Below are 13,613 nucleotides of genomic sequence, written 5' to 3'. Positions count from 1 at the left end.
TTCAGTTGTAAAAGACCGTTTTTGAACGAAGGTGCAACAGGATAACTCTTTAGCTTGGCTCCGCCGTGAACAACTACCGGTCTAGTGTCCATGGGAACACAGGGGAATATCCCTATCGTAAAGATAAACGGCCTTTGTAAACAAATGTATATATGGAACGTAACCATGTCCATAATCAAAAGAAATCTATGCAGAAAGCAGAGTCCGTTGTACGATTCCAGCTGTAGAGGAATATGACTTTATCACTAACATGTTTTTTGTGAATCACAATCAATAACGGGTGATACTATAGCTATTCGCGAAAAGGTGCGAGGTATCCTAACCCACCGCTGGCATCCGTCACAAACACTGACAACAGTGACGTGGTTATTAACACCATTCGTCAGTGTGATGTACGTATTTATTATCCCCCGCCCAACAAAGTTGGCGGGGTATATAGAAACGCGCTCCGTCCGTACGTACGTCCGCCCGTCACGTTTCGTTTCCGGAGCATAACTCATAAACCGTTCAATATTTTTTCATCAAACTTTGCAGGTCTGTCAAGTACATGCTGAACTGGTGCCTTTTGCTATATAGAAATTTTAGAATTTTTTATTTTTTACTTTTCCGTGGCAACAAGATAGACTTAGGTTCCAAACTCTTCTTTTTTTACAATTTCCATGACAAGTTCCACCTCAGTTAAAAAAGGTTATGGTTTGTTTAGATTTAATTATATCATAAATCTGCAACAGGGGTGGGGGATATAGCCACGTTAGTGGCAAACTCTTGTTGGTAATTAATAACTTTCATCTCCACGTTCTGTTACAACAGGATATGGAAACCTTCCACTGCTTTGGTATTGACGATAGGTGGCACGGGTGACCTAGTCGCCTATAGCGACGCAATTCGCTGTGCAGAGATGCGTTACTTCGGCACGCCTGAAATCTGTGCGTTCGAATCCCGGTTCGCCCCGATTATGTTTCTAGGTTTGTCAGTACTATACACGTGGTCGTGGGTTTTACCAAAGTGCATCACTTCGGTTTTAAATTTCCTACCATATTCCGCTAAAACGCCGTGATATATAACCATGACAAATGGAATATTGTTCAAAGCGGTGTTAAACCCAACTCACTGACATTGACGATCATTTGACGTCGGTACATTCAAGTCGTCATGCATGTGCTGTAAATTTGTTGAGGCGGTTCTTAATATATAGACTCACTCACTCTGAATAGATGGGCACTACTGTTTAATACATCCTGCCTTCTGTGGGTTAACAAACAATACAATGTTATCTTACACTGTTTGTAATTTCTCTAGGATCTGATTACTTCCGCGATATTGTAGTTAAATAACTGTCAGGTCGTATGCACCGAACAACCAAATCCCATTGAGATACAAATTGACAACACAAATATAAGAACTGGCAGTATTAGCATACAAAAACTGTTTTCGGAATAATATTCATATCGAAGTATTAAAATATATGAATAAACATGACCGACACATATCAAGTTTTAAAAGCAAAAACAAAATTAAGAACGTCAGACGTCGTGACAGTTGAACAAATGCCAATATCATTTGAAATTGTGTTGTATAACTCTAACCAGTCAGTGTTTGGTGATAGAGAGGCAAGTAGCTCCTTCTGGCTTCTTTAGGCAAGGCTAAAATCATTAAAGCCTGAAATGATTTGTAATCTCTGTTTTCAAAGACGATGTGGTTGTTTATAATTTTCAGGTTAGTTTTGAAATACCACTTTGATGGTAGTTGAAGAGCCAACAGAAAGAGAAGTGTCAGTACTCTTTTTAAAGATAATATGAGACTTTTTGAGAATTATTTTCTTAACATATGGTACTAAAACTCCCATTGTGTCCTCCCTCTTTTTTAATCAGAGTAAATGGTCATTTCCGTTTTAGATATACAAAACAACACACACACACACACACACACACACACACACACATACATAGGCAAAAATGTATACATGGCTACATTGATACATTTGAACATTATCTAGGGACTGGTCATTTATTAAAGGGGTGGGTGGTATAAAAACAAGTTTACACAAATTGAGGAGTCAGCAAAATAATATGCATTCCCGAGACCAGTCCAAAGCCACCCCTGCCCTCAACCCATTATATATTACAAGCCCCTACTGGATTTCTGGCGCGCTTGTCATCTAAGGGTTGTCTCCCTTGGATCATCCCAGCCCGGTGATGCGGCGGGTTGATAAACGCGTCGGGGGCCGAACTCAATCTGGAACCAAGTCCAGTACTTAAAAAAGCTTATATAAACGGTCTTTTCGTCTAACTGTGCAATTGTGTGATTTTGGCAGTTCGCGTTCTGTAGTCGTGTAATTTTGTGAATAAAAAATCTCCAAATGAGTTTGTAATAGTGTTCGAATACCTTCTATTTTTTACACATATATAGTCCAAGTGTTGTTTTTTAAAGCAAACTGTGAAACCTATGATTGGGTTCGAATCCTGGTTCACCCCGATTATGTATATAGGTTTGTCAGCACCATAGCCGTGCTCGTGGGTTTCACCGAAGTGGTAAACGTCTGAGACCTGCATCACTTCGGGCTTTCCTCCCACATTAAACTGACACGGCGCGATATAACTGTAAAACTGTTAAAAGCGGCGTTAAGTCCAACTCACTTAACTTAACTTAAGATACGATAATACTAGGGGCAACTTCAGATTGTATAGCACGGGGCGAATATATCAAGACACAGGTATATCAATATCGCGTTTGTATAAATTGTTTAAGGCGTACCAGGAAATATTATGACTAACATGAAGACGCTACAGAAGTGTGTCATAGACAACGTTTACAATTTCAGCATTACTCGTCATCCGAGCTGAATTAAGATATTGGGTCATTGGCGCAGTCAGGTTGTATTGCAGTTCTCGAGTACTTTGCTTTCCTACTATGACACACCAGGAATGGAATTTAGCGTGAATAATTCAATATTACCACCACAGCAGAAACGGGAAGAAAAAGTCAGTTTGTTAGTGAAGAGGTTGCTGTGTGCGCTGGCCCATGAGATGGAAATGCTTGAATCATCGTTTTCTGTTTAAATTAAATGACGGGGAGAGCATTGGCACACAGCAGGGTAGACGCAGCTTTAATATTAATTGATAGTATGTTGATAGTGTGCTCACGTGCCGTGACGTTTCCCACGGGCTAGTTGTGTATCGGCAAGCTGGAATTTGTTTTGTTGTAACTACCATCCTCATGTCAGCGTTTGTGTCTGATCTACTTTCAGCCTAATAACGCAGGCCATTTAGTTTTGAGTTCTTATGTGAAGTCTCATATGCTGAAAAATGATATATTCATATTTATAAAATTAATGAACATTTAGCATTTCAAGTATAACTCTTTACGAACATGATAACCTGGTCACAACGAAATATTGATGACGAACTACATGTGTATATGATAAACAAAACACACGCTTTGACTTAATTTATTGCATCTTTGAAAATAAAATGTGTTAAGCTTGTTTCGCATTATAAGCTTGTTTCGCATTATAAACTTGTTGAAGCTTAACCTATTAGATGTTTGAACTTATATAATTGAAGAGGGGGGTAGTAAGATTCAAGTTAAGAATATATAATTAGTTTAAACATATTTTATTCACAAATTGAGAAGGATTAGGAACAAATTATCCAACTAAATCAGTCGCAAACGGGAAAGAGAGTTCTCAATACTTTTGCATGTGCGGCGACTAAACTTTAAATTACCATGTGTGACCTTGCTTATCCTACGCTTGTTCATGCCGTCATCCACTAGTTCTGCTGACGCCCATTTGGTCATGTAGAGCCGACCCGTGAAGTTCCGGGGTAGAATAGGTCTTCAGCATCCCATGCTCGCCGTAAAAGGTGACTATGCTTGTCGTAAGAGGCGACTGACGGGATCGGGAGGTCAGGCTCGCTGACTTGGTTGATGCATGTCATCCTATCCCAATTGGGTGGATCGATGCTCATGAAGTCAATAACTGGATTGTCTGGTCCAGACTCGATTCTTTACAGATCGGCGTCATATAGCTGGGATATTTCTGAGTGTGGCGTTAAACAACAAACAAACAAACAAATCATGTAGAGCCGTCATGGTGTTGCTGTCATATTGTAGATTATGTCGAAGACAGAGCGCAAGCTGTAAATATATTGAAGCGCTCCACAAATCCCTTTGTACTTTTCTCATCCTTCGTTGCGGCGAAGTTCGTGTCAAGGTCTATTGGGCCGGTATGAGTCATCCTCGATGTGCCCATCAAATGCACCACGCCGGAAAATCCTCATAATTCACCTCCTCTACACGTCTAGAAGGGGTTCCTTCAAACACCACAGCCTCAGCGCTCAGTGTGCTCAGCGGAGAGACAATTGTCTCCGCTAATCCGGTTATAATCACCGCCTATCTTGATGTATTGAAATAAGATGCCGGGTTATAAACTTTATGGGGGATGTTTGTTGGGGTTAACGTTTAATGGGTTTTGTTGAGGGTTTAGTGTTTTGCATGAATAGGATAGTGTGTGTGCGTGATATACAGGACCTGGATATAGGGAATAGCTCCAAATAGGAACGGTAGTATATATTATGGCATTATACTATGCGGCAAAAATGTGTGAATGAGAGAGATAGACAGACAGACATATGAGGTGAGGCAGAGAAGAGAGTTTGTCTCTCAGACTCTAGAGGAATTTTTTTTAAAAATTCTGACTCAAGTTTAAAATGATTTGGCATGTCTAGGTTGCTTCAGTTCAAGGAAATTAAGCATTCTGGACTCCATTTGAATTTTATTTTGTAATTTGTAGATAATATTTAGATAAGATTTAAATTTACTTAATTTCTTGGACTAAATGTTAGCCTAGGGGAGAGAAAGAGAGAGAGATATTAAGGGATACATCCGAATTCGGTGTATGCATTATTATAATGTGTCAAGGCTCACGAGAGAAATATAATTCGTCATTTAATTGTATTATCATTATATGACCTTGATTTTATTGATGGAATATTTGTCGAAGACATGCCTTTAGTGTACATCACACATGAAGCAACAGACGTATCAGCTCCCTGTCGAGGTAAGCAGACTTCAGGGCCAAGGGGGCCAAATATTTGTACAAGTATCACTTGTCCCCAACTTGATTCAAATAAAACTGTTTTTTACAAAAAATCTAGGGGGGCAACTGCCCTCCCTGTCCCCCGGCTGGCTACGGCACTGATAACAGTACTTTGTATATTGTATACTGTTAACGACATATGTCTCTCATAACCCACCTTGGGTGGCATTTGTACTCTATGTATATATATACTGAGTCAAATTAAAAACTTCACATTTTAAAAAGTAATCTCATATATGATATACAACGGACAAATGTATCAGAGAAGGTAATTTTTAATCATTAATGTCCAAAGAAGGATTTTAATTAACGGTGGTAACCATAATTTGTTCCAGGCACCTACGGTATTCGGTAATAACATCAACAGTTTAAATCATTAGTCCCAAGCACGAGAATCTGATGGCACACAAGTTCAGTAGCGTGTATGGCCACCATGTGCGTTGACAACTGCCACACAACGCCTCCGCATGGAGCTTGTGATGCTTGTGAACACATGAATGGAAAGACGACACCATTGTTGCTGCAATATGGTGCCAAGATCTTGCAAATTCTGTGGTTGGTTCTGGAGAGTGCGCAGACTTCTGCCAAGAGCATCCCAGACGTGTTCGATGGGATTGAGGTCTGGAGACCTTGACGGCCAGTCCATGACGTTAACTCATGACGGAAATTCCTTGTCAAAATTGCTGTGTGGGGTCTGGCATTGTCGTGTTGGAAGATCAAACCGGGTCCATGTGCTGCCATAAAAGGCAGAAGTTCTGGTGCCAGTACCTGGTCGCGGTAAGCAGCAGCGTTGAGGTTGCCACGGATGACAAGAAGCCTGGAACGTGCATTGCCACAGAAAGCACCCCACATCATGACACTACCGCCTCGAAATCTGTCAACTTCCTGTACACAACACTGGGCGTAACGTTCTTGACGGCGCCTCCACACCCTCACCCTACCATCAGCAAATCGAAGATTAAATCGGGATTCATCACTGAAGACGACTTGATTCCAATTCTTCTGAGTCCATCGTAAGTGTCGCTGTGCCCACAATTGACGTTGACGTCTGTGTAATTAAGTCAGAATCAGCCCGCAGTTTGGCCGTCGTGCTTGAAGGTGCGCACTCAGTCTACCCCTAAACAGTTCATTTCTGGTTGATGGAGCCGTCAAAAATCGGTTACGGAGGTGACGTAAGAAACAGTCCGTCGACTTCAACCCATCGTCCTTGCGACTTCAGCTACGGACGTTCCCGTCTGCAACATGCCGATGGCACGCTCACGTTGCACATTTGAAAGGCGTGGCATGACAAATGGCCGTAAAGACTTGTTTTTTCTTCTTTTCTTTCTTTTTTTGTTAATGACTGCTAACAAGTATGGCTGAAAACACGTGCGGTATTATGGCCACGTGACCAGTTGCACGTGAAAAACCACTTTTGCCACTATAGTGCTGTGCACATGATTTTGATCGATTCACCTGCACAAAAACGGGTGTTATCTGAAGAAAATACGTGGCCATTACTGTTTAAATACACAATAAGGGCCCACAATGATAACTGGTCAAAATGTTAAAATTTAAGGAATGTGAAGTTTTGGTTCAGTATATTATCGTACTTGTCTGTATTTTTTTAATGCTATATTCTGTACAAATCGCGAGACTATAATTTGCTAATTTGTGTTGTATTTGAATTGTATCAATTCTGCAAGTAATTTTCAACAACGATTTTACGAGGGTTGGGCATTCCGTAATTCAGAGTAAGTCATTCTTTATATTACCCATTGTCTTTTTTGTTGAACATATGTAGAAATATTGGGGTGATCTCAAGTAATTACATTAGTTCCGCTACTGTATTTTTGGAACGATGTCACGTCGTTTGTGACGTCATGCACAATGGATGACGTTATTTTCAAATTATTTGCGACAATACATGTGAGTGTGTTTGGGGATAGTTATAATATCCTGCATTAACAATAAACATTGTATTTAGCAAGCCTTGGTGAGCTAAATACATAGTGTTTATTCCTAATATAGGATATTTACCATTCCCAAACACACAAGCGTGATAACCTCTTTATCATATAATGTTTCATATACAGTGGCGAAGCAACTTATAAGTAAAACAATAAGTGTTTTACTTGCCTTTCGCGGTAATCCATCGGTCTGTCCGCTGGAGTCACTGCCCTTTGTCAAAGGGAACCTACTCTAACCCTAGTCCATGAGACGTCACGGCCACGTTCAGACGTTGTTGACAGTCGGCCTATCCCGTCATAACGTTAGGAATTGCAGTCATATGTACACACAGCGACAAAACGAAACAAGGTAACAATTCAAACATATTTCGCCCAAATCCCACTATTTTAATTTGTGGAAAAGGTTTCAAGTTCTACAAGCACAGATATGGCTACTGATCCCGCCTGGCTAGGCCTTGTGCCCTCGCAATTTATTTCTAAATTTATATCTCCAAAGTTGCCAAAACTTATAAAAATGCCTTAGCTACGTCACAGTTAGACATTGATTTTCAGTATATTAGACTGTTCTTTTGATAATGACATCAATTATCCCTGTAGTTTATCCAGTTTCGCGATGGTTAATTCTGACTCGATCGCCGAATGACAAGGGCGACGCCATGTTTGTTTATAAACGCTGAAAGTAGTCCTACTTGACCTTTGATATTTGCATCTCTATCCGCATATGACCCCAACGGATATCGTTTTTATCCGTTGGCTTTATCCTGCCGGGAAACCTACCCATCATATGATAAATTCATTGACGTCATTGTTCGTTTGTTTTACGCTGCACTCAGCAATATTCCACCTATGACCACAGCCTGTAAGTGATCGACTCCGATTGATCTTATGAGCAGCGATCTACGCCCTTGGGCTTCGATGACATGCACTCAGCCTAGTCTCCAAGCCTAACCACCCTATCCATTTGATCGTCTCTGCCTAAACAGTAAATACCTGTCATGCTATATAGTCTCTACTGTTAAAAAAAACATGTTGTTATGGTAAACTTTTGAAACGTGTCACACTTCGTTTCACAGATTCAGTTTATAAATAAAGTGACATCGTTTAACACATAGTCCAGTGATTGATATCATGAGCATCATCCACGCAATGGGATACGATGACATGCACCAACCAAGTCACCGAGCCTGACCACCCAATCCCATTAGTTGCCTCTTACGAGAAGCGTAGTCGCTGTTTACGGCAAGCATGGGTTGCTGAAGACTATTCTACCCCAGATATTCACGGGTGCACGGTGAAATGAATCGCTTCAAACATCTCGAATTCTTACAATAAACATTAATATACTTCTTTTTTTAAAATATCTTTGTCTTCAGTTAGAACGACTTAAAAAAAACGAAAACGAAAAGAAAACATGTTGATTACCATTACCATTTATTTGTGATACATTAAATCAGAAGCTTAAAGGAATGAATGTCATCTGTTTCAAGCGCATATTATTTTTTTAGCAAAGATTATTTTTGTGTTTATTTTCACATTGAGAAGATTATTCTTTTTAATGACCAGAGAAAGTGTGACTGTTTTCAGCCTAAAAATGATTTGTCGAATCAATAGGGATGTAAACACGTCAAGAGCAAACACGTTAGTTTCAAAGTAAAGCTTACTAGTTCTCGTACAGAAATCATTACATAATCGTTGTTAAGAAATGCCCAAAGTGGTCAACATTATCAATTTGTCCCTTGCCTTGCCTCTACCGTCAAACCAAAGTACCAAGCATACACAGGTTTCTATACAAAGCTAGCAGGCATTCCAGCCACCATGCTTTGGTCAAACAGCGATTCAAAAGTTTGACATTTGTGTGCATAAACCAAATGTGTGTGACCTCGATTACTCCTGACATTGATCTTGAAAAGCGCCCAAGAAAAGCATGCATTTTGTGTGCACGACCCCAGTGACCCTAGTCGGCCCGGCCATGCTGGGGGGCTCGAACTGCTTGAGACATGCGCGGCTTCAGACGTAAACAGAGGCTGGGGCTGCCGATACACCAGCTGGCGAACAAATACTCATCGGGGCTTTCGAATGTTTGAAATGTTCCGAAGACCGGATTTTTTATGAATAATATCAGTGACGTCAGAAGGGCTACTTGACTTTGTTCCCGGTTGAAGTATGAAGCAAGTGTATGCCGTATGTGAGGATATTTCGGTATAAACGGATATCCAACTAGATAGGAGACAGACAGATACACGAGGGTGAACAGTAGTAACGATAACTCCGGATGACGAATATCATTTCGTATAGTTGGTTGTTCGTTGTTTAATGCCGCACTCAGCATACGTGGGATATACGTGGGAAGGGTCGGTTTCATATGTATTGTTTCTAAAAAAACCGATTTGGGTTTTATGCCGCTTTAACAGTATTTCGCTTCAATACAATTTGTCAAATGTCATTCTCGATTATCCGTATATTAAATGTGATACACTGGATAATCGAGCAAGGTCCAATGGGGAACGTATAAAAAGTATTGCAGTTCGTGAAACCTAACCAGAAAACGATTTGAACGAGACAGATATTATTCAAGTAAGTGTTGTCAACGATTTTTCAAAATACGTAAATCCATGGAGATATCGGAAGCGTTTGCATCAAAGTAATAACGCCATGTTTAAAGACGTTTTGTACATATACACATCATTTACTTGTCACATGTAACATTAACATGGAATGTCTACTACCTTAAAGACCGAGAACGGTGGAATTTGCTTCAAGTTGTTGCTAATTGTTTATCAAAATGTAAGTGACAGGTGGACATGAGATTTGGAATCTACTGATAAGGGCAAGGGGACTATGATGGCTGGAATGACCTCTTTGTTTATACACAGTGGGAGCTTGCTTCTGCTGCCTGTCTCCCAATCTCAAGCATCTCCCCACTGTTAGTCCTGCACCATGACTGTGGAATATATTTATTTTATGAAAAAAATAATAATCTAGAAACGCATACAAAAGCAAGTTAGCCAGCTCCAGCTAGCTCTATTCCACAGCATAGGGAATTTTTATTTTATTTTAAGAGTCAAGAAGGATATTGTGTTATATAAGATTTCAGAGACTAAATGTTAGTCCACCCAACTGTCTGCTGTTAGCCTTGCTCCTTGTATTGAATGATAAGTCCATGGGTGTAAAGTTGTTCTATCCTTATAATAGGCAAGTCTAGATAATCGGTCAGTATGAGGATGCAAGTCTTTTATAGGACAACTTATTATTATTTATATAATCTAGAAATTATTATTTAAAAGATTGATTGTTGCCTTAGAGACTTGTGAAAGTCTATTTCTTTTGTCTACTTGCCACTTAGGTATGGAAAACAAGGAAACACACACAATACACTTTATACACTATAAACACTATATGCATGTCCTTATATCACCGAGTCAGTATCATGTAGTCAGTCACCAACAGACAATGTTTGCTCTTCAGAGTGGGTTTTTTATACAAATGATCCATTGTGCCAAGGTATTCAGCATGAAAACAGTAATATTAATTACCACTGCTGAAAGCAAACACCTATTTCTACATAATATATGTTGGTTGTACAGTTCATGTTCTCTGGGAATAATCATACATAAATATAAATATTTGCAAGTCAGCATTATTATGAACAGTTACTGGAAATATTCGGCAAAACTACAATGAACATTCTTCAAAGAAAAAGTACTACCTCTACAATAAAATAAAATTGTTTGTTATCCCATCTTGACGTCTGTGGCAATAAGGATACAATAGTACCAGTAAATTAATATTGGTATGTCAGCATTATAATGAACAGTGTCTCAAAATGGCATCTAGGATTCCGACAATTTGCATTTGTCATTGCAAATAACTTCTTCCACACTAGATTTGCTACTCATACCACTTCTGTTGTGATAAATATACATGAACATAAATGCACATCTTTCATTACTCGAAATTCGGGATCAAAAATCAATTTTCATGTATGGAAAAACTATACACAAGGTACTGGTGGGTTATAGCCAACAAGGGAGGCTGAAATGATGAGCGATATGTTGCAAAGAAAATGAATGTTGGTGGAGGAGAATGGGCAGTAACCAACAGAAGAGAGATAATGCCACTCTGTCTTGATGAAGACAAGAAGTTTATACCCCAACATAGAGGGGCAACCATACCTTGGACATAAGTGGGAATAGGACGACATATATTCCCAAGGAATAATACCTGTAATGTTCAACATATAAGATTATGTTTGTTTGTTGTTTAACGCCGCACTCAGCAATATTACAGCTATATGACGGCGGTTTGTAAAATAACTGGACCCGACAATCCAGTGATTGACACCATGAGCATCGATCCATGCAATTGAGATCGATGACGTGCATCAACCAAGTCAATCACATAAGTGTCAAAAGGACAGAAAATTCAATGATGTAAATGATTTCATTGGATTTATCAAGGACAATTATTTTTTATTATTATTATTATTATTATTATTATTATTGTATCAGCAGATAATAACCAAATAAACCTGTGTGAAGACTTTGCCTAGTTGACCTGATTAGACATCCTGAACATTTGTGTTTTGACTGTTGAACATCTGGTACATATCAAAGTATCAGCATGGTCATTTGTTGGACAGAAAACATGGTAAGAGACCTTATCAGATGAAAGTCCTGACAGGGGCAGTGTGCCTGCCAGTTGGTTTCCCAGGGAAACTAATTCCACCGTTCACGGTCTTTAACTGCAAGCATAATGACAACTGAAGTTATTCAATTTTGCGATTCGCGTGTGCCCAATGTCTGAAATAACATCTGTTCCTGATCACATTATCAGCACGAAAATAGATCACTTCTCCATTTTCTTTGTAAATTGGGTGTTGATTCCGATAAAAAAAATATTGGCTGTCCCTTAACCTATCTTGAAGACATTAATCTGAAGTTACTCATTTTAATTTCGATTTTGTAAATAATTAATAAGTCTTAGTGGAAGTCACTTTTATCGCATTCAGAATGTGTCGAAAACAAGACTTCCATCAATTATATATCACCGCATTCAATCTTTTGTTTGAAAACTCCCCACAAATTGCCCTTTTTGTAAGTTATACTGTTTCCTATGCACACTATTCTTTTTTATTGAGCTAAAGAGTCAAAGTAATCATGACCTAGATTTTACTGCATTTTGATGTAGTCCTCTATCATATAAGTTGGAATACACACATAATATAGGGACCAGCCAAATCGTGACAGCTCGTTAAACTTCCTGTGTGTGTCGAGTTGGCAGGAACGGAAACAGTGGAAGCCATGCATCTAGACGACCCGGACATTGATGGTTATGCAGGGCTGTTTGATGGAAAAGTAACTAAAGAGGCTGAATCTCTTATCTCTTATGGGGATCGTTTCAAATTAAATGGAGTTTGTTTCTATCAAAATTATATATTTCCAGGGACTAAGCTTGTCTGTAGTGCCGACCCTGAAACAAATATATCCAATATAGCCCATGTAAGTCTATATTGTTTAGCATGTCTGAAAATGAAAGTTTCTGGGCTGCTTTTTATTATATGTTATAACTATAATGTACCAACTGTTTTTTTCTGTACAAATTGTTCGTTTCAGACACTAGCTGTTAGTCTATAGGACTAAGCGTTAGTCTACTGGTTTTACAGTCACCTTTGTTGGTGAAGCTTAGTGTCAAATTCACTGTTCGTGTATGACGATATCCGCCAACTGATATGGAAGTTATATGATATTAATTAATGATTTAACTCTCACTGTTGGTTATGTGATTATATACATGATAATGGCGAATTGTGAACAAATACTATATAGGTGAATTGAACACGTATATCAAATTTTTGATGTACCGTTTTGTTTCTTATTTTTACAGAAATTGTAGCGGTTAAACTGTTTCATAAAGTGTTGATATAAGATAGTCAGTAATTATGGTTTAAATCACAGTATTTTAGTTTAATGACGGTGTATCAGTTTGGGAGGAAAGCCCGAAGGGATGTAGGCCTTATGTATTGATGTAAGACATATATTTGTTTATACTGGAGAGTATAAATATTTAGTAAATTACCTAGTCTCAAGTGGACGTATTTCGTAACTGTAACCGCAACGTCACGATACGCCCTGCTACACCACATACAGCCCATACACAGAGATTATGTTGAGAGGGCGTGAGGAGTGGGACATAATGCGATAACACCCGACTTACAATCACTTAATAATACGCAAGTTAATATGATTGGGTCTTATTTATAATCAATTGTACAATTTATTGAAATGATATTAACTGATATATTATTGATAACATTGGTGAATAATAAGATATGGACGATTACACAAGGTGGATATTAGATAAGTCGTGATTACTCATTTGAATTGCGTGATGTGAGGTGAAATGTGGTTTAACGTTGCGTTCTAGATTATTGCACTTAGATCGTGTGTGGCTGCTCGTTCTATCCCAGACTAATGTCAATTGGGATACCATGCCGCAGTTTAACATGGATGCCCCACCCAGACACAGTACACTGACTCCAAGCCGACCAGTCCTTGTTGTATCTCCGT

The sequence above is a fragment of the Haliotis cracherodii genome, unplaced genomic scaffold (genome assembly GCF_022045235.1).
Source record: "Haliotis cracherodii isolate W230 unplaced genomic scaffold, xgHalCrac1.p SCAF_4, whole genome shotgun sequence".
NCBI classification, from domain to species: Eukaryota; Metazoa; Mollusca; class Gastropoda; order Lepetellida; family Haliotidae; genus Haliotis; species Haliotis cracherodii.
This window is presented reverse-complemented; position numbering follows the sequence as displayed.